The 27,222-nt window shown below is 43.2% G+C and overlaps 1 pseudogene; it reads right to left on the bottom strand.

Moving 5' to 3' along the window:
* LOC124777059 lies at positions 1 to 23,333 on the bottom strand (annotated as a pseudogene).
* Positions 23,334 to 27,222: the final 3,889 nt, after the last annotated feature.

Here is a 27,222-nt window from a genome sequence, read left to right as displayed (position 1 = left end):
TCACTTGTACACGGGGCAATGCAGCACAAGTGCACCTTCTGTTAATATGATAGGGAGCTTATTCTGACAATGGTAATTAAGTGGATGACTAAAACTTTCGAATATTCGATCCTTGGTGCGAATCACTCGTTCAGGATCCACAAGAAGCAGGCTTTTCTTTATACCACCATGCATTCCAGTGAAAACATACTGCCTAAGAGGTCCCTGATATTCACGGATTGGAAAGTCACCATCACGAGTAAGAAGAACTTCACAACGCTGTCGACTGACAAGTCCATGGAACAACGCTTCACGCTGCAGCTGTCCTCCCTTACCAATGCCCTCCACTTCAGTTGCAAGTTAAACATATACCTTGTGATAACATCGTTAATATATTCACGTTCACTGCATGGCATGGGAGGCGGTGCTTCTGAGCTCAGATCTATCAAATTACTGGTCACACCATATCTGCTTGTAGAGCGGTCTGTGGTTGCTGGTGCGGGCCCTAGTTCTGGTAGTACCTTGCCTGGCAGATCATTAAAATATTATTGGTCTGCACTCGCAACACTACCAGATATAAGTCACGCTGACAATGTTATGGTGGGAAGCGTTAAGAACTTCTTATACCTCATCTAGAATGGCTTCTCTACTGCAATGATTACATCCTGAGCAAGCCATCCACCACAGTCAAGCACGTAACAGGCACGCCAGTCATTGGCATCTTTTGCAAAACAAATTCCTAACACATCATGTGCAGCAATAATAATATCGGAGAGCTAGCACTAGACGTGAACTTGACACAGTCGGATTCACAACGGAGCCAACATAATCCATTACTCGATGTTCTCCGATTGCTCGTTGCATTGTTTACACAACCTTTCTTGTTTTGTCAGCAGTTTTAAGGCTAGCAGCTTTAAGTTCTGTATTAATGCACACCTTTGCTACTTGAAACCTTGTTTCAAAACCGAGGCTCTTCATTGACGTGGCGTATTTCAAGACAGCCAATATATCTGACAGCTTATGTTACGTCTTCATTGGAAAGTTGCTGGCCTGAATGAGACCATCCTCGGCCAGGCTTGTTGGCAAAGCACAAGTGCTGGCGAAGAACGTAATAAATTTTTCCAGGGCTTCAAAGGCCTGCAACATAAACCAGTTGCAAGAGGTTTACACAACACGGCTACATGGTGTCATAACGACTGTGCCATCTCACATGGTACCCTTAATGTATCAAAGAACCTTCACCTCGCTATTCCTTTCAACACACTGTTATTAAAATTCCGGCTACACATCCTTATTTTCTAGATTCATACTGTGCATGTATATCACAGCATCAACAACTTTGGAGGACAGACGCACAGTAGCTGCACATTTAAAAAGCACACACACCTGAGATTGGGAGCAACGTCTACTTTGCGAACCAGTGACGCTGTTGCATGACTAATGAGATCGTCACTGTGTTAAATAGCTCAGTTAACAACGTGTACAGGAAAACTACAAGGAGCGACTGGAGATCGAAGCCAGAGGCTTTGAATTTGTAGTCTGGCACTTAACCACTGAACTGTCGAGCTACACGATCTATTTAATTGTACCGATCGGATCAGTTTCTTCATGAGCGAACTATATCAAATGGTGTCGCATTGTCAGTTATGAAACAAGCGGACGTCTGGTTACAAGAACTAGTGTTGGTAAAGAGAAGGATGACGCTAACAAGCGCCAAAGGCAGTTCTGTACTTCCGCTACGTCACAAAGGCTCGCGGAGAAATCACACGCTTACGTCTACGTTGTCCTTTCACAGTTTTCATCTCAGGACCGAAGCACGCTGAGCAAACCTGTTATTTGTTTCTTACGTCGTGTATTCCTCTCAAGGGACGGCACAGTATCTAACAATCTGTTATCCGTATTAGAAAGCAGAGGAACTCCTCATCGCAGAACACTATCGAACAATTACGTTAGAACAGACAATTGTGTTCATACTTGCCGTTGCTTTCGAATGAATGTGTATTAATTTTTAAGAGTAAGAATGTAATGTTCAAATGTGTGTGAATTCCGAAGGGACGGTCGCAGGTTCGAATCCTGCCTCGGGCATGGATGTGTGTGATGTCCTTAGGTTAGTTAGGTTTAAGTAGTTCTAAGTTCTAGGGGACTGAGGACCACAGTAGTTAAGTCCCATAGTGCTCAGAGCGATTTGAACCATTTTTTTGAATTCCTAAGGGGCCAAACTGGTGAGGTCATCGGTCCCAAGACTTACGCACTATTTAAACTAACTTATGTCAAGAACAACACACACAACCATTTCCGGGAGAGGACTCGAACCTCCGGCGGGAGTAGCCGCGCAATCTGTGACATGGCGCCTCGAACAGCGCGGGCACTCCGAGCGGCAAGAATGTAATGCATACTCGGCAACATAAATACGTTTAAAGTGATACAATGATTTTAAATTGTACGAGATCGTGGTAAAAAGTAATGCCTTCGGATTTTTTACTCTGTTCTCAGTATCGATTGAGGTATTACTTGTCATGCATATCAATCAGCCGACTTTCACGCTTCGCTGACTCAAGTTGAAGCCCTCTGCCGCTAGAGTACTCCGAACTGTAGCGTGTCACATAGCGGTATGTAACGTCAACTATGCTGGTGCGTGAAAAACAGCTTGCCGTAATCGAGTTTCTACCCGCAGAAAACGTGCCATCAACCGCAATGAAAGCTGCGTGCATTGATGATTGTCTCGACATCACTAATGTGCGACGTTGGGTTGTTCGTGCTCGTAATAAAGCACATGGTGGTGCTAACCTCGATATGTGTGACATAACTCGGAGTGGGCGCCCGCGTACAGCAACCGATGAGTTGATGTACTCATCAGAGAAAACCGCCGGCTAACATAGACACAGCGCTCACGTTAAGTGTGGCATCCATGAGAGCATTTGCAGGCCATCACTGCACAATGAGGTGCCTAAACTGGGTGCACGGTGGCTGCCTCGAATGCTCACTCACGATATGAAGCAAACGAGACATGTGTTAACAATTTCCTGGACGATTTGAGTGTGAGTGTTGATGGGTTTCTTAACAAATGGTTCAAATGGCTCTAAGCACTATGGGACTTAACATCTGAGGTCACCCATCCCCTAGACTTAGAACTACTCAAACCTAACTAACTTAAGGTCATCACACACATCCATGCCCGAGGCAGGATTCGAACCTGCGACCGTAGCAGCAACGCGGTTCCGGACTGAAGCGCCTAGAACCGCTCGGTCACAGAGGCCTGCTGATTCTTAACAACAGTGCGAAAGGTCATAGAAGCTGGGTTCACCATTCCGACCCCGAAAACAAGAGAGCATCAATGGGGTTCCGCCACAAAGGATCACAGACGTAAAAAAAGTTCAAGACAATCCCATCAGCAGGCAAAGTCATGTTCACAGAGTTCTGTCCAAGATGTGATACAATTGGAATCCATACCTGAAGGCACCACTACAAGCTCTGCAAAGTACTACGAGACCCTCAGAAGCTGAAAGCACGAATTCGAAGAGTTCTTCGACACATGGAGCACCTTCTCGTTCAGCAAGACAAAACCAGATCACACACGAGCGCTGCGACAGTCCTACGCCTCGGGTTTACTGTCGATCATCCTCCATACTCTCCCGAGTTGATCCTCATCCAACTTTTGATCTGTTTCTAAAACTTAAAGAACACTTTCGACGAATTCACGACGATAGCGATGAAGCGGTGGAAGTACAGTTTAGGTTGCGGCTCCGTCAACAAAGTCAAACATTCTCAGTGACGGTACCAACCAACTGGTCTCTCGTTGGGAGAAATGTGTTCGTCGCTAGGATGACTATGTTGAGAAATTAATATGATGGCATGAATAAAGACGTAGAATGATAACAACATGAGTTTTATTCAAAAATCTTTGAGAGTTTTAATATAAAATATTCTGGGGCATCACTTTTCAGCACGATCCAGAATAAACTTTCCACTCTGTGGCGGAGTGTGCGCTCTTTTAAAACTTCCTGTGCCAAATCAGGACTAGAACCCCCGGAACTTGTCATTCGCCTGCAATGCTCTTACCTGTTCAACTAATTTCTGCATCGCTGCAGAAAGAAACTTAGGACGTACTTTAACTTACATTTAGAGCTTTCTCGCTACCAAATTAGAATAGAATGGAGATGGTGGCAACACAGCATCAGAAGGGCGATTTGCGACCTCTGTTTAAAAGGCGCACTTCAGTTGTAATTGTGTGTATTGATTTTCGTCGACAATACGGTCTACACCACCAACAGCTCAAAGAATTCCACGGTGCGACTAGCAGTTTCCAGACACTGATCGTTTAATGCAAGGCGAAGTGGCTGCGTCAGGGACACCTCTATAGGCAACCACTTTAACCAGCAACTTACAAGTGGTGCCGAAATTAACATTTAGTTTCAATGCGTCTAGTTTCTATCTTTCTTCATGTAAGAGACATAGTTGTGCGAAGCCAGATAAATCTTTTCACACCCTGGAGTATGCACGTCACACATCTCTTATGAATGTCATCGCACGTTATTAAATTTTGGGGGTGACAAATAGTGCTTAAATCCTCTCTCTAGACCTCGTAGCTGAGTGGTGCGTGTAGACCTTCAGATACTTGTTTGCAAAAGAAATTGAGCTAGGTAAAGAGATCGCGCTGGGAATGCGTTTTGTCATTGTACAGATCGGGAGGGAACACCTTAATTGTACAGGTCGGTAGAGAAAACTTTATATGTGTGACTGAAACTGGATAATTATAATATTTTTTCAGTTCTGTTGCACGTACAGTAACGGACAAATGTTTCTATTTTTTTTTTTTTTAGTGTAGCGCTGCTACGCAAGTGGAGGAAAGAGGGAGGGGGAGAGAGAAATATTTGACTGAATTATTTTCTACAATAATCTTGGAGATAAACAATCGACATGACGACATGTTAATTTACACAGAAATACTACTCAGGAGTAAAATCATAGTTTTCATACTGATAAATCTTGCTCAATCGGCATTCTTTCAAAGAATTTACTTACATTTCTGTCCAGTGAATCCGTCATCTCCGAACTGTTGAAGAAGGAGGCGAAAATTGCCTGATCTGCAGACAGAAGAAACTCAGTCAGAACTGAACATTGAGAAACATAGGCATAGTTCGCTCTGACACATTTGTGCCATCCTCGTCTTAGCTTAATTCTACATAACGAACACCAGGGCCCCTCACGTCATACTACATGCAAATCATATGTGCTCATGCTTGGCAGCTCTGAACCTAAGCATCTATTCGGTGGTGTTCCTGTTACGCTCCTTATTGCTTTGACTTTCATGTATCATGTCTGTTCTAAAATCAGTGCGTTTGCTTTCATGATCGTATATTATTGGTATGGTGACTCCGGCCCGCATTATTTATGTGGTGTCACCGCCAGACACCACACTTGCTAGGTGGTAGCCTTTAAATCGGCCGCGGTCCGTTAGTATACGTCGGACCCGCGTGTCGCCACTGTCAGTGATTGCAGACCGAGCGCCACCACACGGCAGGTCTAGAGAGACTTACTAGCACTCGCCCCAGTTGTACAGCCGACTTTGCCAGAGATGGATCACTGACAACTACGCTCTCATTTGCCGAGACGATAGTTAGCATAGCCTTCAGCTACGTCATTTGCTACGACCTAGCAAGGCGCCATAGCATTTGATATTGAGATTACAACATGTACCGTCAAGAGCGATGTACACCAATTGTGGATTAAAGTTAAGTATTATATCAACTACGTACTTTATTTGCTACTATTAATTCCCTTAACTGTTCCAGACCTCGCGCCAGTCAGCGTCTAATTAAACGCGTGCATTTCGGCCTCCTCTAGCAACACAGTGTTGGCTCTTCTGCCAACACTTCAGTTTACATTAAGCAGTCTGACGAAATTTTGTTTACATTTGTGACGAAGCCATAACCCCTTTCAATCGTCACGTGACAAATTCAGCCACCTCGCCCCTCCTTCCCCTCTCCAGCTAATCAGAGCGTAGTATTAAAATGAGGCAACCAACTGCGTAAAATAGGCGTCAAGTTCAGAGATAAGCGGAAAAATTACCTAACCTTTAGAGCCGCCATGGTCAAAGACATTTACATAAAATGTCAAAGATTTTGCCTGTGAATCTTGTGCATGCACGCACGCACATGCACACACACACACACACACACACACACAAATGGTTCAATTGGCTCTGAGCACTATGGGACTCAACTGCTGTGGTCATAAGTCCCCTAGAACTTAGAACTACTTAAACCTAACTAACCTAAGGACATCACACACATCCATGCCCGAGGCAGGATTCGAACCTGCGACCGTAGCGGTCGTGCGGTTCCAGACTGTAGCGCCTTTAACCGCTCGGCCACTCCGGCCGGCCACACACACACACACACACACACACACACACACACACACACACACAAAACCATTTGTATTGCATATGTCAAATTCTTACTCCTTGCAGACGTTCGCGCGTAGTTACACACATTTCACATTTTTCGGATATTGACTCTGTTCTCAAAACTGTATCAACTTGCCCCTCAAAAATGTACATCTTGCCCTTGTATCAACTTGCCTCGAAAATGTATCAACTTACCCTGAATGTGTCAACTTATTCCAAGGAATTTGTCAATTTACAATAAAAATTTATCAGCTTGCACCAAAAATATGTGAGCTTGCCCCAAAACTATTACAATTTGCCCCTCCAGAAATATACCAACTTGCCTTGAAAAGTTATCAGTTTGCTCTGAGGATGTATCGACTTACCTTGAAGTGTAACAACATGGACTGAAAATGTATCATCTGACTCAAACAATGTAACAACTCATCATAAAAATGTATTAACTCGCTCCAAAAATGTATCAACTTCCCCCCCCCCCCCCCAAAAAAAAAAAATTGGTTAATCACGCGGTCCGATTCCACCCGTCCGCTTTGAGCCATGACGTTCTGTGTGACATCATGAGTTTACGTAGCAAAGGATGTAAGCGGCCTGTTATTAAATCTTATCTGTGGTTGTCTTAGTGACTATAGTAACGTATAATGTTTGTAAACTATGCTCTTTACTCCAAATATTTCCTGATGTACTAGGGTTGATTAAGGGTGAGATCTGAGAGCACAGCTTAAACTGTTGATAGTAGCGATTTTATATTTTATTAAGAAATATTCGCCTAGTTTCGTAATGTGGCAAGTTTGTCGAGTGTGAGGTTAGCCACGAACGTAATTACATAGCATAAATATTCGTTAATGAAACGACTTGCAATATTATTTACGATAACGGTTTTTACAAATATATGGCTGTTTTTTTTTCCTAACGTGAACGTTGAGGAATCAAATCGATTTTTCTTATAGAAGTTATGTTGTTCTTACCTGTGGTTCACTTTTTTCGTGGATGTTTGTTTTTGTGATGTGGTTTGCAGTAATAGTTCAGTTGAATGAGACAGAGTCTTTGATATTTAGTGATTACTTATTTCTTTCCGGTTTTTGACATGTTGATTTCATTGGTAGTGCTATTCAGTTTTGTATGCATATATATTTCTTTCGGTTTATTCTGAAAGAATTTGTGTTATAAGCCGTTGTTTCTTGGGGTTGTACAGGGTGACAGTTATTGAACTATAGGAAATCAAATCGTCATAACTTCTGAACGGTTTGCGTTAGGACGTTCAAACCGCACGGCTGGCCACGGGGAATAATGGGAATTAGTTTGGGCATGAATGGCTTGGTTTAGCGACGAAGCCCACTGTCATTTGGACGGGTTCGTCAAAAAGCAAAATTGGCGCTTTTGGGGGACTGAGGATCCGCATTTCACGAACTAGAAGTCTGTTCATCCTTAACGGGTGACTGTCTGGTGTGCAATGTCCAGTCACGGAATAATCGGTGCAATATTCCTTGATGGCACGGTGACTACCGAAAGGTACGAAATGTTTTGGAAGATGATTTCTTCCCCATTATACAAAGTGACCGTGACTTCGAAAAGTTGTGGTTCACGCAAGACGGAGCTCGACACCATCGGAGAGTATTTGTTGTCCTGGAGGCGCACTTTGGGGACTGCATTCTGGCTCTGGGGTACCGAGAGGCCACTGGCGTGTGCCGCGATTGGCCGCCATGTTCTCCGGATCTGAACATATGCGACTGCTTTTCAAGCTATATTAAAGACAAGGTGTACAGCAATAACCCAAAACCACCGCTCAGCTGAAAACAGCCATTCAGGAGGTCATCGACAGCATCGATGTTCCGACACTTCAGCGGGTCATGCAGAATTTCGCTATTCGTCGGCGCCCCATCATCGCCAACGACGACAGGGATGTCGAACATGTCATAACCTTAATTTGAATATCTGCAGTGACGTTTACATGTTGAACAAAGTGTGTGCACGCCGCAGTTTGTAACTAATTTACGTTTTCTTCATGTAGTTCAATAACTGTCGCCCTGTATCGGGTATCGACGTCTTTGTTTTAGCTATACAGATCAAGCGAAATGATTCCATTAATGTATGTTTTGCATTTCTCTGATCGATTTATTTTCGAGGAATTCGTGTATGCCATTTCTCGATTATGTGGTTGTTGTTGTTTACGTGCGTGCGTGCGTGCGTGTGTGTGTGTGTGTGTGTGTGTGTGTGTGTGTGTCAACGGAGGGTGAAGCTCTGACAATGCCTGCCACTCGAGCTGGCGAAACTCAGAAAGATCATCAAACAAACGTCGGTCTAAAAACCCCAGACAGAAGCCAACAGGCAATTTCTCAAAAAGTGACCACGAAGACATTAACAGTTTTGCGTCATATTATTCGTTTGGGCTATATAGGTCCAGCGAAATCTTCGACTCCTTTTTTGCTCTTTTCGCATTTTTTATTCGGGTTATTCTGGAGGAATTCGTGTGCATTTTTTCGTTATGTGGATGTCATTTGTGTGTGTGTGTATGTGTATGTGTGTGTGTGTGTGTGTGTGTGTTGCTGGGACGGGGTGTCTGGTATCACTGTCTTTGTTTGCGCTATATAGGTCAGGCGAAAAATACGATTTTTGAACTTTTTTGTTCCGTCTGTTCTAGAGATATTCCTGTGTGTCATTTTTCAATTCTTATTTTGTGGAAGGGGATCTGGTATCGATGTCTTCGTTTGGCCTATGTAGGTCAACCAATTTATTCAATTCAGTTTTGTGTTTTTTCGTCCAGTTTATTATAAAGGATTTCGTGGGCGTGATGTTTCAATTTTTTGGCTGCTTGGAATGATCTTGGCTTTATTGAGTTCTTTTTAGTTTGTCCCAGCCGAAAGTCTCCTTATTCCCGTGGGTGTCCCGTTAATCTCACTCCATTAGCTGAGTGAAATATTTCGTGTTTTTTTTACGTTTGTTTTCCACAGTAATGGTCTGTCTTGTGATCGCCGTCTTTAAGGATGTAATCGGCTTGTTATTACGTGTTAACTGTACTTTTGTAAACTATGCTATTTACTCGGAATATGGAGTCATGGATCAAAGACAGGTGGAATCGGACCATGCTCTATTCCCCAAATATGTACCAATATCAACTTGCCCCAATAATGAGTGAAATAGAAATACCACAAACTGTATTATACGCTTGTGGTTGCAGCTGAAATTCACCATAGTGAACATATCTTCGTCGGGTCTCTGCTCTATCAGAATATCTCAAACAAAATCGAGGTAGCAAGACTCAGTGATTTGATATCACGTGTTCCTTTCCCTGAATTCTAGTTTACAGATTGATAGCGTGGATTCCAGACAAAGGGTTCTGTAAGATTTTTGTAAACTGCGGTATAGTCGGAGCTGTGTTTCTACAGCTCATCTTTTACTAAAAAACGCTTTCATATATGTAATGTCTGCAAGGTAAGTACATAGGGACGTTTTCAAAAGTTTTCGGTCAAAGCACACGCAGCTATTGCATTAACACAGAACTGAACTGAAAACTCTGTTCAGCGAGAATATTGTTAAAAATTACCTGTTCATTTTCATAAGTGCAACGTCCGAAATGGCGTAAAATTACGAGCAGACCTAATGAATAAGTACTGAGAGACGACTTCTGACGTGGAATAAATGTAATAACGACACTCATACACTGCATTAACCGTTCGACAGTCTAGTGAAGGATACGCACATTCTGTTTACGCTCCTAACGATCTAATCTGGCAGGTTGTTGCTTGCTGTAGCTGCGAATACTTTAAAAATCTGATGAGCTTCTGCAAGTTTGTCACTGTCGCGCTGATATTTATCCTCATACGCTATAAATAACAGTTGTTGTCTTACGGTTAGTAGCTTCTCACTAAGAAATTACCAGTTCTAACTTCAAGCTCAACAACCGATGAGTATTTCAGCGCCAACGATTCTCTCTCTCTCTCTCTCTCTCTCTCTCTCTCTCTCGTCTCCACAGAGTGTAATATACTGACGGAAAAAAATCGCAACACCAAGGCGGGCAATGCGACACAAACGAAAGTTGGTAGGCGTGTTTCTGCATTTGAAAGATGATAGCTATTCAGATTTCATCCCAGTCACGTAATAGTGGCGCTAGTATCGGCACTATGAGGACGCAAAAGAGGTTTGCTTTAAATACTCTGTAATGGTCGTGAGCGTTAGTTAGCTTTGAGATTGGATGTGATCAGTTGATGTTAGTCAGTAATGCCTTTAAAGCGACAAAGACGCCATTACCAACACCTCACTGAATCTGAGCCGAGGTCGTCTAATGGGGTTAAAAGAAGTTGGATGTTCCTTAAGTGACAGTGCAGAAAGACTTTGCAGGAATGTAGTCGTCGTACATGATTTCTGGCAGCGGTGGTCAAGAGAATGTACAGTCGCAAGAAGACCGGGCTCCTGACGGCCACGTGATACTACCGAGAGAGAAGGCATCTATGGCTGCGTTTGCAGCAGCAATTCGAGCAGCAGTTGATACTACAGTGTCACAACGAACTGTTACAAATAAGTTACTTTAAAACAGCTCTGTGCCAGACGCCCTGTAGCGCGCATTCCAGTGACCCTAAATACCGCCATTTGCGACTACAGTAGCGTCAAGCGAGAGTTCATTGAGGGCAGAGTGGAGGTCTGTTGTATTTTCTGATGAAAGCTGGTTCTGCGTCAGTGCCAGCGATGGTCGTTTATGGGTTAGAAGGAGACCAGTTGAGGACCTGAAACCACTCTATCTGCATACTAGACACATTGGGCCTATGCCTGGAGTTACGATCAAAGGTGCGAATTCGCATGACAGGCGGAGCACTCTCGTGGTTATCCCACGCAACCTGACTGCAAATTTGTACACCAAACTGAAGTTTCGATCTGTTGCGCTGCCATTCATTAACAGTATCCAAGGAGTTGTTTTCCAATAGGATAATCCTCGCCCACATTCTTTATTTTTATTTTATTTATTTATTTTTAGTCATAAGTCTTGTGAGTGGTTTGATGTGGCTCGCCACTGAATTCCTCTCCTGTGCCAATCTCTTCAACTCATAGTAGCACTTGCCGCCTACGTCCTCAATTATTTGCTGGATGCATTCCAATCTCTGTATGCCTCTACAGTTGCCGGCCGGTGTGACCGTGCGGTTCTAGGCGCTTCAGTCTGGAACCGCGTGACCGCTACGGTCGCAGGTTCGAATCCTGCCTCGGGCATGGATGTGTGGATGTCCTTAGGTTAGTTAGGTTTAAGTAGTTCTAAGTTCTAGGGGACTGATGACCGCAGATGTTAAGTCCCATAGTGCTCAGAGCCATTTGAACCATTTGAACCTCTACAGTTTTTACCCTCTACAGCTCCCTCTAGTGTCATGGAAGTTATTCCCGGATGTTTTAACAGTTGTTCTATCATCCAGTCGCTTCTTCTTGTCAATGTTTTCCGTCATCTCAAATGCTTCGATTCTCTTCTGCTCCGGTTTTCCCATAGTCCATGTTTCACTATCGTAGAATGCTGTGCTCAAAGCACACAGCCTCAGAAATGTATTCCTCCAATTAAGGCCTTTGTTTGATACTGGTAGACTTCTCTTGGCCAGAATGTTTTTTTTACCACTGTTAATCTGCTTTTTATCTCATCCCTGCTTCGTCCGTTATCTGTTATTTTGCTACATAGGTAGCAGAATTCCTTAACTTCATCTACTTCATGACCACCAAACTGATGTTAAGTTCCCAGAATGAGATTTTCACTCTGCAAGGGAGTTGGCGCTGATATGAAACTTCCTGGCAGATTAATAGTGTGTGCCGGACCGAGACTCGAACTCGGGACCTTTGCCTTTCGCGGGCAAGTGCTCTACCAACTGAGCTACCCAAGCACGACTCACGCCCCGTCCTCACAGCTTTACTTCTGCCAGTACCTCGTCTCTTAAAACTGTGAGGACGGCTCGTGAGTCGTGCTTGGGTAGCTCAGTTGGTAAAGCACTTGCCCGCGAAAGGCAAAGGTCCCGAGTTCGAGTCTCGGTCCGCCACACAGTTTTAATCTGCCAGGAAGATTCTGATGTTAAGTTTCTCGCTGTTTTCATTTCTGACTTCTCATTACTTTCGTCTTTCTTCGATTTACTGTCTTTCCCTATTCTGCATTCATTAGATTTTTCATTCCATTCAGCAGATCCTGTTATTCTTTTTCACTTTCACTGAAGATAGCAATATCGTCAGTGAATCGTATCGTTGATATCCTTACGCCTTGAATTTTAATTCCACTCTTGAATCTTCCTTTCATATCCATCATTGCTTCTTCGATGTATACAATGAACATTAGGAGAGAAAGTCTACACCTCTCTCTTACATCCTTTTTAATCCGAGCACTTCGTCCGTGTCTTCCACTCTCATTATTCCCTCTTGGCTCGCCCATACACCGCTTTTGTAACCAACATGCTCTGCAGGACGTCAACACGTTGCCTTGGCATGATCGATCACCAGATCTGTCTCCAATCGAGCACATATGGCACATCTTTGGACAACCACTCCAGCGTCATCCACAACCAGCATTAACCGTCCAGGTATTGACCGACCAAGTGGAACAAGCATGGAATACCATCCCGCAAACTGACATCCGGCACGCCTGTAACACTTGCATCCACCATTCTGGCAGTTACACCGCTTATTAATGTACCAGCACTTCACATTTGCCATAGTTTATCGCTCGCTAACATTACCCTATAATTTGGCAACGTTAATCACTTAAATATGCTACCTAGACAAATGTATTATCGAAATTTCAGTTTCTTGGCGATTTTTTCTCCGTCAATGTACTTCGTGACGCTACACCAACCAATGAAAATTATTTCACATTCAATCTATGATCGAATTTGACAAAATAATCAACATTTATATCCCGGTATGATGAACAGAATATTTATATTAAAACAGTTCAGATTTTACACATATCGCATAATTTTCTTACCGAGTGAATAAGAACTGTCGTACGATCTGTAATAGGAAAGCTCAGTGATAGATCACGCCATTCTATTTTCCAGCGTCTAACTTACATAGCCAAAGCGAAACTCTGAAGAAAATGTTACTACGTTCCATCTGAAGAAAATGTTTCTACGTCCAATCGTGTCACAAAATACGAACGTTTTAAGATATGGCATGAACGGAAACAATGAGAATATGTGAACAGCTGCTGATGAAACAACTAAAACAACCTGAATTTTGATTAAACCCTCTTCACGAACAGCAGCAAATTACCCTGATAAACATTATTCGCAATTGATGCTGTGGATTTAACAAATTCTCAACTGGAACTTACACAGTTTTCCAGAGATAGTGCGAGAACCGGTGTATCATGTTAAGTATTTGCGACTGTTGGTTCTCGAGTATCGGTTTCAGTATGTTGGATGAATGTAATTCGTAGCTTCATATATAATCTGTTGCGAAATTCTGAAATCGACGTGTCCTACAGTCAACTGTAAGACGGAAATGCAGAAGATATTGTTTAAATAAATGGTCAGGCAGATCGTTAAACCGCCTATCCGATGGCATTTCATTTCGAAACGATGCGAGATGAATTTGCAGGCGCAGTCACTAAACTGACCGATACCAACTGCGGTTTTCCATCTTTGTGTCACAGTTAGACGCGACAGTTAGTATACTATACTGTTGTATGTTAGTAACCACGTTTGCAAAAGGTGCCAGTGTACGAGGTCACGAAACCAGCGATAAAATTCCAACTAGGTTCAGCTCCATATTATCTGTGTGATATTCTGCTGCTTATGCCTCCTGTGAACTACTTGGACAGCTTTCTCCGTCTATCTATCTTTCCAGCTTATCCTTCTCTAAAGGGCATGATACGGTCGAAACACGAAAAAAATGGGACTTCACAGCTGAGGTCTCCTAGAACTTACAAGGGAACCTCCCCATCGCAACCCCCTCAGATTTGGTTATAAATTGGCACAGTGGATAGGCCTTGAAAAACTGAACACAGATCAATTGAGAAAACAGGAAGAATTTGTGTGGAACTGTGAAAAAATAAGCAAAATATACAAACTGAGTAGGTCATGGGAAGATAGGCAACATCAAGGACACTGGGAATGCAGGAGCCCCGTGGTCTCGTGGTAACGTGAGCAGCGGCGGAACGAAAGGTCCTTGGTTAAAATCTTCCATCGAGTGACAAGTTTAATTTTTTATTTTCAGTTTATGTGACATACTCTTATGTTGTCATCACTTTTTTGGGAGTGATTATCACATCCACAAGAAAACCTAAATCGGGCAAGGTAGAAGAATCTTTTTACCCATTCGCCAAGTGTACAAGTTAGGTGGGTCGACAACATATTCCTATCATGTGACGCACATGCCGTCACCAGTGTCGTATAGAATATATCAGATGTGTTTTCCTGTGGAGGAATCGGTTGACCTATGACCTTGCGATCAAATGTTTTCGGTTCCCATTGGAGAGGCACGTCCTTTCGTCTACTAATCGCACGGTTTTGCGATGCGGTCGCAAAACACAGACACTAAACTTATTACAGTGAACAGAGACGTCAATGAACGAACGGACAGATAATAACTATGCAAAAATAAAGAAAGTAAAATTTTCACTCGAGGGAGGACTTGAACCAAGGTCCTCTCGTTCTACAGCTGCTCACGCTACCACGGGACCACGGCGCTCCAGAGTACGCATTGTCCATGATGTTCCCTATGTGGCCCATGGACTACTCAGTTTGTATATTTTGCTTATTTTTTCAAAGTTCCACACAACTTTTTCCTGTTTTCTCAATTGATCTGTGTTCAGTTTATCAAGGCCTATCCACTGTGCCAACTTATAACTAAATTTGAGGGGGGTGCGATGGGGATGTTCCCTTGGTAGAACTACTTAAACCTAACTAACCTAAGGACATCACACACATCCATACCCGAGGTAGGATTCGAACCTGCAACCGTAGCAGTCACGCGGTTCCAGACTGAAGCGCATAGAACCACTCGGCCACACCGACCGGTTCGAAACACGATAATCTCTTCTTAAGAATTCAGTATTTTACTGACATTTTTCGTTTCGTGCGAGTTAATGTTTCCTTGTTGCTGAGATCTACCGACAGCGAAATTTTTGGCAAATACTTACAAGTTTAATCCTTTTTGTTTGATCTATTGTTAGTGGCGGACCTCTTCTCCGGATATTGTTATTCTGCACCGTAGCACCTCAGATAATAACCTGGAAACAGTTCCCATTCCAATTTATCGTACAAGCACGATAGAAAAACTGTCAAACACTTATATGGCTTTTCCTCCTTTTGTTGTGTCTGTTAACAATAGTCTGCGGGTGCACTCAACGATTGTTTCATGATCATACCATGATCTTCTTCACATCCAGTGTTGGGCTATCCATCGCCTTTTTATCTCTGCGCGATTTACGTTGTTGTTGTTGTTGTTGTGGTCTTCAGTCGAGAGATTGGTTTGATGCAGTTCTCCATGCTACTCTATCCTGTGCAAGGTTCCTCATCTTCCAGTACCTACTGCAACCTACGTCCTTCTGAATCTGTTTAGTGTTGTCACTGTTATTTCGTTTTTCTTTTTAGGCTCGTCTGGAAACATTCCCATAGTCATCTCAAGATGGGACTCCTAAGGGAAAAAAAGATAGTGACTAACGTGCAAGTGATGGAAGTTTGCCAGTTCCAATTATACAGACTATCTATGTATTGCCAGACGAAAAGATCACTATGTTTTCTATACTTATTGTTGATCTGTTTGTACAGAATAGTTTGCGGGAGGTGTGACACAGAGAAATGCGGCGAGGAATCTGAGTTGTGTGTGCTTTGTAATTGCAGAGCGGCTATTCCCCGTAACAGCTGTCACGGCACTGAGTCAGCCAGGAACCGGCCTCATTAGAATTACGTGACTCACACTGCTGGACGTGAGTAGCAGATGATGTGACACTGCCACAACAAGCAAGGCATGCGACTGGGACACTACCTACTGAACACTGCAGGGAAAGTGTACAGACGGCAGTTAAAACGATACAAGTTCGATTAAAAAATACAAATTTCAAAGGATGGGAACAGGTTCAGAATCAATCTTCTTCGTCCTTTCTTTTTCTTTCCGGATATGTCCCGAGATTTGTTTTCACTTGTGGGCCGGATGCCCTTCCTACCGCCAGTGTCCTCAATTAACCTAAAATTGTGTGCACCTTCTGTCTGTCAATTGCACAACTTCCTTCTGCGTGTTATCGTGTTTTACCTGTTTGTGTTACGTGTTTTCTGAGCAAGCAGAAACTGGGAACCAGTCCAGCATTTGCCTAACCGAGCTTGGGAAACCGCCTAAAAATCATTCAGGCTGTCAACATACCGGACCATGCTCAAAAAGGTTATATAGTTAGCTTGCCCAACATTCGAATTCCGAAACAAATGTGTTACTATGAGTTAATAGTGAGGAAACACTGTATGGCACGTTAGAGCAAACCATTTAAGGAAGTAATTAAGGCCAATATGGAACTGTGTCACATTAATTCGTTTCATTTCATTTATTGCATATTTAAAGACCTGCTGTCTGATATTTTAAAAAGGAGGTCGTACATTATATAATTTTACATGCGGTAGTAGATAGTTCTACATTGCTAGGAAAATTTGTTTTCAGCAATAAAACAAGGGTAATAACAATGAGTTACAAAGAAAATTAAATTAGTTGTAGGAAACGGAGTGTTAAAACACTAAATGTTAGTAATTTCGAAGAAAATAACTGAAATATAGGAAAGGGAGCCGGCCGCTGTGGCAAAACGGTTCTAGGCGCTTCAGTACGGAACCGCGCTGCTGCTTCGCTCGCAAGTTCTAATCCTGCCTCGGACATGGATGTTTGTGCTGTCCTTAGGTTAGAGACTGATGACCTCAGATGTTAAGTCCCATAGTGCTTAGAGCCATGTGAACCATTTTGGGAAAGGGACGAACTGCAAAAATTCTTTTACTGTTAAAACAAAACATAACATTTTAATCATAGTTCGTGTTGTTGTTATTCCAGGTGGGGGGGGGGGGGCATCAGCAGAAACATCGAGTCTAAAAAATGCCTCTGAGCACTATGGGACTTAACATCTCAGGTCATCAGTCCCCTAGAACTTAGAACTACTTAAACCTAACTAACCTAAGGACATCACACACATCGGTGCCCGAGGCAGGATTCGAACCTGCAACCGTAGCAGTCCCGCGGTTCCGGACTGAAGCGCCTAGAACCGCACGGCCACCGCGGCCAGCAAACATCGAGTCTGTCCCGCCTGAAGTAGCGTATAAAATTATTTGTTACATTTCTATATGAAATACATCATAAGTGACTCTGTGTGCATTTGTTTCTACTGTCTAAGAACTGTTACTACTAACTACAACTTTTAAGCGCTTATGTAGGATATACCCATTGCGCTATATCTGTTACTAAAACTAGACATAGTACTGCATGTTATATGTGTGTCGTTATGATGTATGTTTTTCTCTTTTCTGTATTTCTGTTACTAAAACTAGACGTAGTACTACAGGTTATATGTGTGTTGTTATGATGTATGTTTGTGTGCAAGATGCTGTTTCCATTGAACAATATCACAGCTCCAGACTGTTCATCCTGGAGATAACTAGTCCATCGTACGACACTTCATTTTGAAGAAAATTGGCGGTGGACAGCTATTGAGGCAGTGTAGGAAAAAAAAAAGGAATGGTGAGACGAAGTGATATGAGCTGCTCACAGGTGATTTGGATGACAAATCTAATCGACTACATGTGTTTGCTATGATGTGATGATGATGAAGATGATGATGATGATACCAGACCAAATCTTATGTGAGGATTCGATTTGGGGCTGTTTCATTTCCCTGTCTCGTAAGCAAGAGCACTGCGCGTTAAGGTATATGCACAGATCTAGGTTCAAAATAAATATACAGTCCACAGAAATTTTATAGTTTAACGGCGTGCAATGTTCTTAGAATGAACAATTGTTGATGTATTGAGCGTTTCGTAAAGTTTTAGTGCGCGTCAAATGTGCATCTCTTTAGCAATTCACACTGATATTAAGACGAAGCGGGGTTAGATTGAAAAATCAAAAGGTACTGGGGTCGTAAGTTGTGGTACATATATTAAGCGTAAAAATAAATTAGTTAATAAAAGGAAGTAATTAAATGTTTGCGGAATACTTAATAGACACAACAAATATCAGAAGAGCAATCTCGAAATTTTTATTAATCTTTACTAAATATGACTTGTATAATGCAGCCAACTGCTTGCAACACAATTTTACTTTAAATTGGTTTCGACGCCGACTACGGGCGTCTTCATCACAAAATACAGACAATAATCTAAGAAGATTACAAAACCATTAACATAAAGAAACACGAAGAATAAATTGTTATTATAGCAAACAGATTTATGAGGAGACTATACTCACACGTAGTAACAAATGAACAGATTTAAGAGTAGAATACTCTCGTCATATTAAACACTTCAATGGAAGATAATATTTAAACCATATAAAAATTATAGACTCTGGAACTGACATAAAATTGGCAAACTGTCAGTAAAATTATAGTTATATGGCTTAGCACACTATACGACCCTACGGGCACTTACAACGAATACATGTCGAAGAAAGGGGTGTTGTGAGCCCTATAATGAGTCGACCCTATCAGGGTTCCTCTGTGAGCCGCTCTGCTTCACAGTTTCCGTCGTCAAGAGAATATAAAACAACAACGCAAACACATTTATAATTCAAATAGATGCTTCCACTGCTGCATAATGAAGAATCAATTTTTGCAGTCTACGGACGCCGAACAGTGCTGGAAATTCCACCACTCTTCAAAATCCTGCGCGACGTCCAGTAGAACTCAAAGTATTTGAACTGGTAGACATTCCAAAAAGCCACCTAATGTACAGCGGAAACATAGTTAAGAAATTTCCAAACGCAGTTTTTAGTATAAAATCAACGACTAATCTTCGGCTTGCTTCCTTGAACAGAATGGAAACAAAATTATATTAACAACAGTTCGCACAGAGAAATAGAAGCCATTATTATATTCACGCTCTACCAGTAAAGGAATATTTTTTTCGTCAGTCTTCTGGCTGGTTTGATGCCGCCCCCTACGACTTACTCTACCGTGTCCACTTCTTCCTCTCGGTGTACTAATGACACCCAAACTCCTAGATAATCTGTTGCATGTATTCCGAACTCTGTTTTTCCCATCTACAAATGTCTCTAACACTACTGACTTTATTTCCTGATGTCTTAACACGAGAACCTATACATTTTCTTATCTTCCGATTGAACATAATTTTCAACATCTTCCGAAAGCATCATATCTCAAATTCCTCGATTTTATTCCTTTCCGACTTTCATACAAGGAAATCCACATTCTCAAAAATTTCTTCAAATTGTTCAAATGGCTCTGAGCACTATGTGACTTAACATCTGAGGTCATCGGTCTCCTAGAACTTAGAAATACTTAAACCTAACTAACCTAAGGACATCAAACACATCCATGCCCGAGGCAGGATTCGAACCTGTGACCGTAGCGGTCGCGCGGTTCCAGACTGAAGCGCCTAGAACCGCTCGGCCACACCGGGCGGCAAAAATTTCTTCTTCAAACTGAAGTCGCTGTATGATGCTAGTAAACTTCTTTTGGCCAGGAAAGCCCTCTGCTACTTTCTTTTTTATGCACTCCTTCCTATAAACTTTCTTATCTTCCGAGTGCACATAATTTTCAACACCCTTGAATAGCATCACATCTCAAACCCTCCGATTTTATTCTTTTCCGACTTTCATACAATGAAATGCACATTCTCAGAAATTTCTTCCTCAAACTGAAGTCCCTGTATGATGCCAGTAGACTTCTTTTGACCAGGAATGTCCTCTGCTACTTTCTTTTTTATGCAATCCTTGCTTCGCCCGTCATGAGTTACGTTGCTTTAAAGGTAGCATAATTCCTTAACTGCGTCTACTACGAAGTCCCCAGTTTTGAAGTTAAGTTTCAAGCTAATCTCATTTTTGCTACTTCTCATTACTCCGTCTTTCTTCGGTTTCATCTGAATCCATATTCTGTGCTCTTTAGACTGTTAATTCCATTTAACAGGTCCTCAATTTCAGTGAGGATAGCAAATGTCATCAGGAAACCTACAGAAGTTATATGCGATGGTACACTATGTTACGCAGTGTACAGTTATTTGCAGGGAGTAAGTACAGTACCGATTTGAGGTGACATCATCGGTGTTATAACGAAATGGGGAACTACTGGTAGCACAAAAGTTAACAATGGCTCTGAGCACTATGGGACTTAAGATCTGAGGTCATCAGTCCCCTACTTAAACCTAACTAACCTCCTTAGGTATCACACACATCCATGCCCGAGGCAGGATTCGAACATGTGACCGTAGCGGTCCGGCGTGGTTCCAGACTGAAGCGCCTAGAACCGCTCGGCCACTCCGACCGGCTAAACATCGTGTATGAACTCTTAGAAGGAACAATGTTTGTAGCCAGTCATGCCCCCAATGCCATGAATTTTATCAGAGCACAATCGTTTCTCCATCATTTGAAATCCAAGGGACCAAACAAAAAGTTAGAATAATTGAGAGTTTGATTTAACGACAGTTTGACTTATCACAGTACAATCTGGAGAATTCGTATAAAGAGTATAAGTTAAATAACTGTAGCGTAGTTTCAGTAATATCTGTATTTCCTTACAAAATCAAGTACAAAGTATCAATTAGAACTCAAATTCAAAGGAAGTTGCATTTTTGGCTCCTTAATTATTTTGATTTGTTGTAACATTTCTGACAAAGGAACATACAAATTTCGGAGAATACGTATGAGAACTTCAATTTCGTTCATTTTTCCGTTCTGAACAAGCTTTCATTGAATATCGAGCTTTCCCCAAGTCTTCTTAGAAACGAATTTATTTATTTTATTTTTTTTCAGCTAGGGAGCCACACACTTGTAGCGGCGAACCCTTAAATGCCCAGACAAAAAGCCAAAAAGCGAACAACTTAGCCTTTTTTGAAGCGTATAACCTCCAGCAGGTATGCTTCGTCCTCTAGACTGACTAAGCCGTTTCAAAAAGCATTCTTCAAGACGCGGGAAGTCACCTAGGTGCCGCTTCCTCCCTCCTTATGATACGTTTTCAGCAATCTTACCTTTCTGCTCCCAGATTGTTGACAGCGAGGGTCACTGCATTTTGAAAGTTTTCGCAATATGCTCTTTTTTCCCACTCCACAATCCATGGTATCAAAACCTGTTTCTTTCCTGCGAAAGTCAAACACTTGTATTTCTTTCAGGTACTCTTTCACAACTAATTTATGTACTGCATTAAATTACGTATTGTTGAGAAAGCAAAAGTGTCGCGAGGAGCGGAATGTCAAAATGATTATCTGAACAACTGACAGAAAAAATTCGAATTGCCGAGTGTTGGATACCCGCTGACTTAGAATTATACACTGAACTGCCAAAACACTACGACGACTGTCCATCGCGACGATGGACGCTGCGGGCACGTGACACGATAACAAAAGTACGTAAGCGGAGCAGACACGGACGGGGGATCACCTAGTGAGATATGGGCTGCAAATGGGGAAATCCACTGAGTTAAGCGACTTTGACAGGAAAACGGCGAAGCTGGTCAAATGTTCACGTGCTACTGTCGTGAGCATAAACGGAAAGACGTAGAAGGGCTAGGCGCTAAGTGGTTGGACGTCGACGACTTTTCACAGAATGTGGGGTTCGAAGGCATTTCTGCTCTGTAAAATACAGTAGATGGTGATCTGTGGCATCTCTGCCGAAAAAGCACATTACTGGTGCACGCACAAGTGTTTCAGAGCACACCGTTCATCGTACATTGTCTAACATGGACTTCGTATCAGACCACTGGTATGTTTTCAATTGATGATCCAACGACACCGTCAGTTACGATTGCAATGAGCACGGGACCATCGGGATTCCACCATCGATCAATGGAAACGTGTCGGCTCTTCGGGTGAATCACATTTTTGCTACACGAGGTCGCTGGCCGTCTCCACAAGCGCCGTCAGTGAAGTGAACGGCGGCTCGAAATGTGCAGCGCACCACGGATGCAGGCTGATGGGAGCAGTATTATGCTACAGCATTCACCTGCTCTTGCATGGGACCTGTGGTAGTAATCGAAGATGCTGACAGCTGCGGACCACCTGCATCCGTTCATGCTTGATGTATTCCCCGATTAAGTCACCTCTCAGCAGTTTATCTGCCCGTATCTCGGAGCCAGAGTCGTGTTACCTTGGTTTGAGGAACATTATAGCGAACTCACGTTGATGTCTCGGCGACCTCATTCGCATGATGTAAATCCTACGGCACCCATCTGGGTTGCTGTCTGGCGCCATCACCGCGTACGCAAATCGGCGGCCCGTTATTTGTATTTGTGTGTGTGTGTGTGTGTGTGTGTGTGTGTGTGTGTGTGTGTATGAGAGAGAGAGAGAGAGAGAGAGAGAGAGAGAGAGAGAGAGAGAGAGAAATCTTATGGGACTTAACTGCTAAGGTCATCAGTCCCTAAGCTCACACAGTACTTAACCTAAATTATCCTAAGGACAAACACACACACACCCATGCCCGAGGGAGGACTCGAACCTCTGCCGGGATCAGCCGCACAGTCCAGCCCGTTACTTATGGGAATTACGTAACCTTATCAAGTTTCGAATTAGCAAGAGTCGACTATATTTCTATGATCCCTCACAAGGCTTGGAGACAGTAGGCACAGCAGAGATGAGACTGTAACTTTGGATGCCAGCAGGGAAGCGCGGGTGCGCTGCGGCTGGGCCGGTGTGGGCCCGGATGACCGCACCTCGGCTCTCGGTCGGGTCACACGCGGCGCCCATACGTGTCGCAGCTGCGGGTCAACAGTCTCAAGGCCGGCCTCAATTGTCGCCGCCGACGCCACTGCCGCCGCCGGCCACAGTAGAATCTGCACTGCGCTCGGGTCTACTAGCTCCGCCATTATCACTATGCTTCTAATCGCCTCCACAATAAAACTCCGTCTCCACATAGGCTAGTCTTATGTAAAGTAAAGGGGGAAAAATACAATTAATACCCTCAGTGCGCGATAGCATACTGATGACAGCGCCACTAAAGTGAAGTTACTAACGACGGATTTCCGTAATTCCTACACCAAAGAAGATGCAGTAAATATTCAAGAACTCTAATGAAGAACAGATGCGAAAATAAGTAACCTAAAAGTGGATACTTTCGAAATTGCACTGTGTTCCAACTAGGTTCATTTCGGAGAATGCTGACCAAATATCTCCATTTTTAGAATAACTTTCTTTACTTCCGTCTAGACTATGTGATCAACAATATCCGGAAACACCCAAAAAAACATACGTTTTTCATATTAGGTGCATTGTGCTGCCACCTACTGACAGGTACTCCATATCAGCGACCTCAGTAGTAATTAGACATCGTGAGTAAGCAGAATGGGGCGCTCCGCGGAAGTCACGGACTTCGCACGTGGTCAGGTGATTTGAGTGTCACTTGTGTCATACGTCTGTACGCGAAATTTCCACACTCCTAAACATTCCTAGGTCCACTGTTTCCGACGTGATAGTGAAGTGGAAATGTGAAGGGACAAAAACAGCACAAAAGCGTACAGGCTGGCCTCGTCTGTTGACTGACAGAGACCGCAGACAGTTGAAGACGTTCGTAATGTGTAATAGGCAGACATCTATCCAGACCATCACACAGGAATTCCAAACTGCATCAGGATCCACTGCAAGTACTATGATAGTTAGGCGGGAGGTGAGAAAACTTAGATTTCATGGTCGAGCGGCTGCTCATAAGCTACACATCACGCCGGTAAATGCCAAACGATGCCTTGCTTGGTGTAAGGAGCGTAAACATTGGACGACTGAACAGTGGAAAACGTTGTGTGGAGTGACGAATCAAGGTACATGATGTAGCGACCCATTGGCAGGGTGTGGGTATGGCGAACGCCCGCTGAACGTCGTCTGCCAGCGTGTGTAGTGCAAACAGTAAAATTCGGAGGGGGTGGTGTTATGGTGTGATCGTGTTTTTCATGGAGGGGGACTGCGCCCCTTGTTGTTTTGCGTGGCACTATCACAGCACAGGCCTACGTTGATGTTTTAAGCACCTTCTTGCTTCCCACTGTAGAAGAGCAATTCGGGGATGGCGATTGCATTTTTCAACACTATCGAGCACCTGTCGCGCAGTGGTTACACGACAATAACATCCCTGTAATGGACTGGCCTGCACAGAGTGCTGACGTGAATCCTATAGAACACCTTTGTGATGTTTTCGAACGCCGACTTCGTGCCAGGCCTCACCGAGCGACATCGATACCTCTCCTCTGTGCAGCACTTCGTCAAGAATCGGCTTCCCCAAGAAACCTTCCAGCACCTGCTAGAGTGGAAGCTGTCATCAAGGCTAAGTGTGGGCCAACATCATATTGAACTCGAGCATTACCGTTGCAGGGCGCTACGAACTTGTAGGTCATTTTCAGCCAGGTGTCCGGATACTTTTGATCACATAATGTACGATCACAATCTTGTTAGGCTTCAGGCTATCGTTTTCGGTCTGCAATGACCGTATTCAGATCTTTAACAAGACATTGGAAAAACGGAAATACAAGTAGTCGACTGTCTACAGCTTGGAGCTGTGATCATAGACGCAAATAAAGAAATTTATTCTACACTTTCTGAATCACTGTTCGATCCACAACCATGCCGCAGCTTGCGAGTTCCATTTTCAGCTATCTCACAGAACCACTCTCTCTACGAAAGGTCCGTACCCTAACACTGGAACGCCACACAAGTCACAAGAATATAGAAGGAAAAAAGATAGATGTAATCCGCTGAATTACAAATGGCTCTGAGCACTATGGGACTTAACATCTGTGGTCATCAGTCCCCTAGAACTTAGAACTACTTAAACCTAACTAACCTAAGGACATCACACACATCCATGCCCGAGGCAGGTTTCGAACCTGCGACCGTAGCAGTCGTGCGGTTGCTGAATTACAGACCCATATCACTGACTTCTCATGTGCTGTAGGATTTTTGGAACGTACACTATGTTTGAAAATTTTGAAATACTTCGAAGAAAACGATCTATTGACAAATAACCAGCGCATATTCAGAAAATACTGTTCTTGTAAAACAACACACCCACTCTCTCTCTCTCTCTCTCTCTCTCTCTCTCTCTCTCTCTCTCTCTCCTCCCTATTCACAGGAAGTTACGAGTAGTTCTATGGACAGGTGGTCTCAAACTGATTCCCTTATTTCTAGATTTCCCCATGGATACTGATATCGTTCCTCAGAAGTGTCTTCTAATCACACTGCGTGCCTATGGAGTGTCGTCTAAGGTGTGCGACTCGGTTCACGTTTTCCTGTCACAAAGGTCACAGTTAGTAGTAAAACAGAAGAGCTATTTGGCATTCTCATTAATCATCTCTTAGTATCTGTCAACAACAACACTTGCGACATAGATTGACTGTTGATAAGATTACTGTCGTCCCAAAATGACTTCAAAAATTACCAAACAACTCTTGGGCCTTGTGAGTTTGTTAATTGTGTTGTTGCAAAAAGTCACGCCAAATTTTTTATGGCCTTTTAAACAACCACAGGTATGAGACCTCCATCAGCAGCCTGTGCACAGCCTGCGACAGAGCATCCTGACCAGGGCCCACGGCAAATGCAGCGGACTACGTTGCAGAATAAAGGGGACCTCATGCACAGGTCGTCTGCTCCAATACTACATTTTCTTAAATGTGCTCCGAAACACCCGTGCCGTCCTCGGCATCGCACTCTACCTTAAACTGTGGCTGTTCGTTGCCCATTCTGCTTTATAGAATGGCCAAGCGTCTTAAGTTATATCTCAGCATTTGGATACGACAAAGAGCTAAGGACTTTCAGTACATTGCTATCTATTCGATGTTTTACTGGAATTCGTGCTCTTTTTACGAATGATAATGACGGCACATGGAAGCCTCGATCTTTCCAACGTAACTTTTTCCTGATTGTTATTGCCTCGCCAGCTACACACTGTTAAAGTAACCCAAATGGTGCGAGGTGGCGTTGTTTTTAGCGCACTGAATTCTGTTCGAAAAGAGCAGGGTTCAAATCCCCGTCCAGCAATCCAAATTAGATTCTCTAGTTTTCCAAAATCGCTTCAGCTGGATGGCAGTTTATGCTCTATTCCAGTTTATGCTCAGTCTCCAGTGACCACGACATCGATACGACTTTAATCCATAATCTTCCTTATCTTTCTTTTCCCTCACTAGCCACTCCTGAAATCGCGAAATGCTGTTAGCATCTCTGCACATCCCTGTGTTTTATGTGTAACTACCAGAAACCTTTATAGAGACACGCTAAATGATGCAGGAAGTCTACGGAGATGAGTGCTTGAGGCGTGCTTGGTATTACGAATGGTTCCCACGGTTTTAAAATGGCCGGACGGAAGTTAAAGATGATCTCGTTCAGAACGCCCTTCGACGTCTACCGCCGTGGCTCCTGTCAATAACGTCAACGAAATTGTGCGTGCCAATCGAAGACTGACCGTTCGAGAGATTTCAGAGCAATGTAACTCGACCGTATGAATGCTCACCACTCGTTGTCCAGCACTGAATTGGAGAACTATTTGCTGCTTTTTATCCTGTCCATTAATTGTTAAAATCTGTGTTAATCGATGGTGAATCCTGTCATCAGCATCATGTTATCCAAGACAGACGGCTCTGGCGAAGGGTATTTTCTCCGAATCTGCGAAGTTACCATGCCTGGCTAGACTCGGAGCTAGAGTTCGGGTCTGGGAAGGAGCAAAATTTGTTACTGTCCTCCCCTTCCTACAAATAAAACTTGCCGTCATCCTCACTTTTG

Source organism: Schistocerca piceifrons, chromosome 1 (assembly GCF_021461385.2).
Source record: "Schistocerca piceifrons isolate TAMUIC-IGC-003096 chromosome 1, iqSchPice1.1, whole genome shotgun sequence".
Lineage (NCBI taxonomy): Eukaryota > Metazoa > Arthropoda > Insecta > Orthoptera > Acrididae > Schistocerca > Schistocerca piceifrons.
This window is presented reverse-complemented; position numbering and strand designations above follow the sequence as displayed.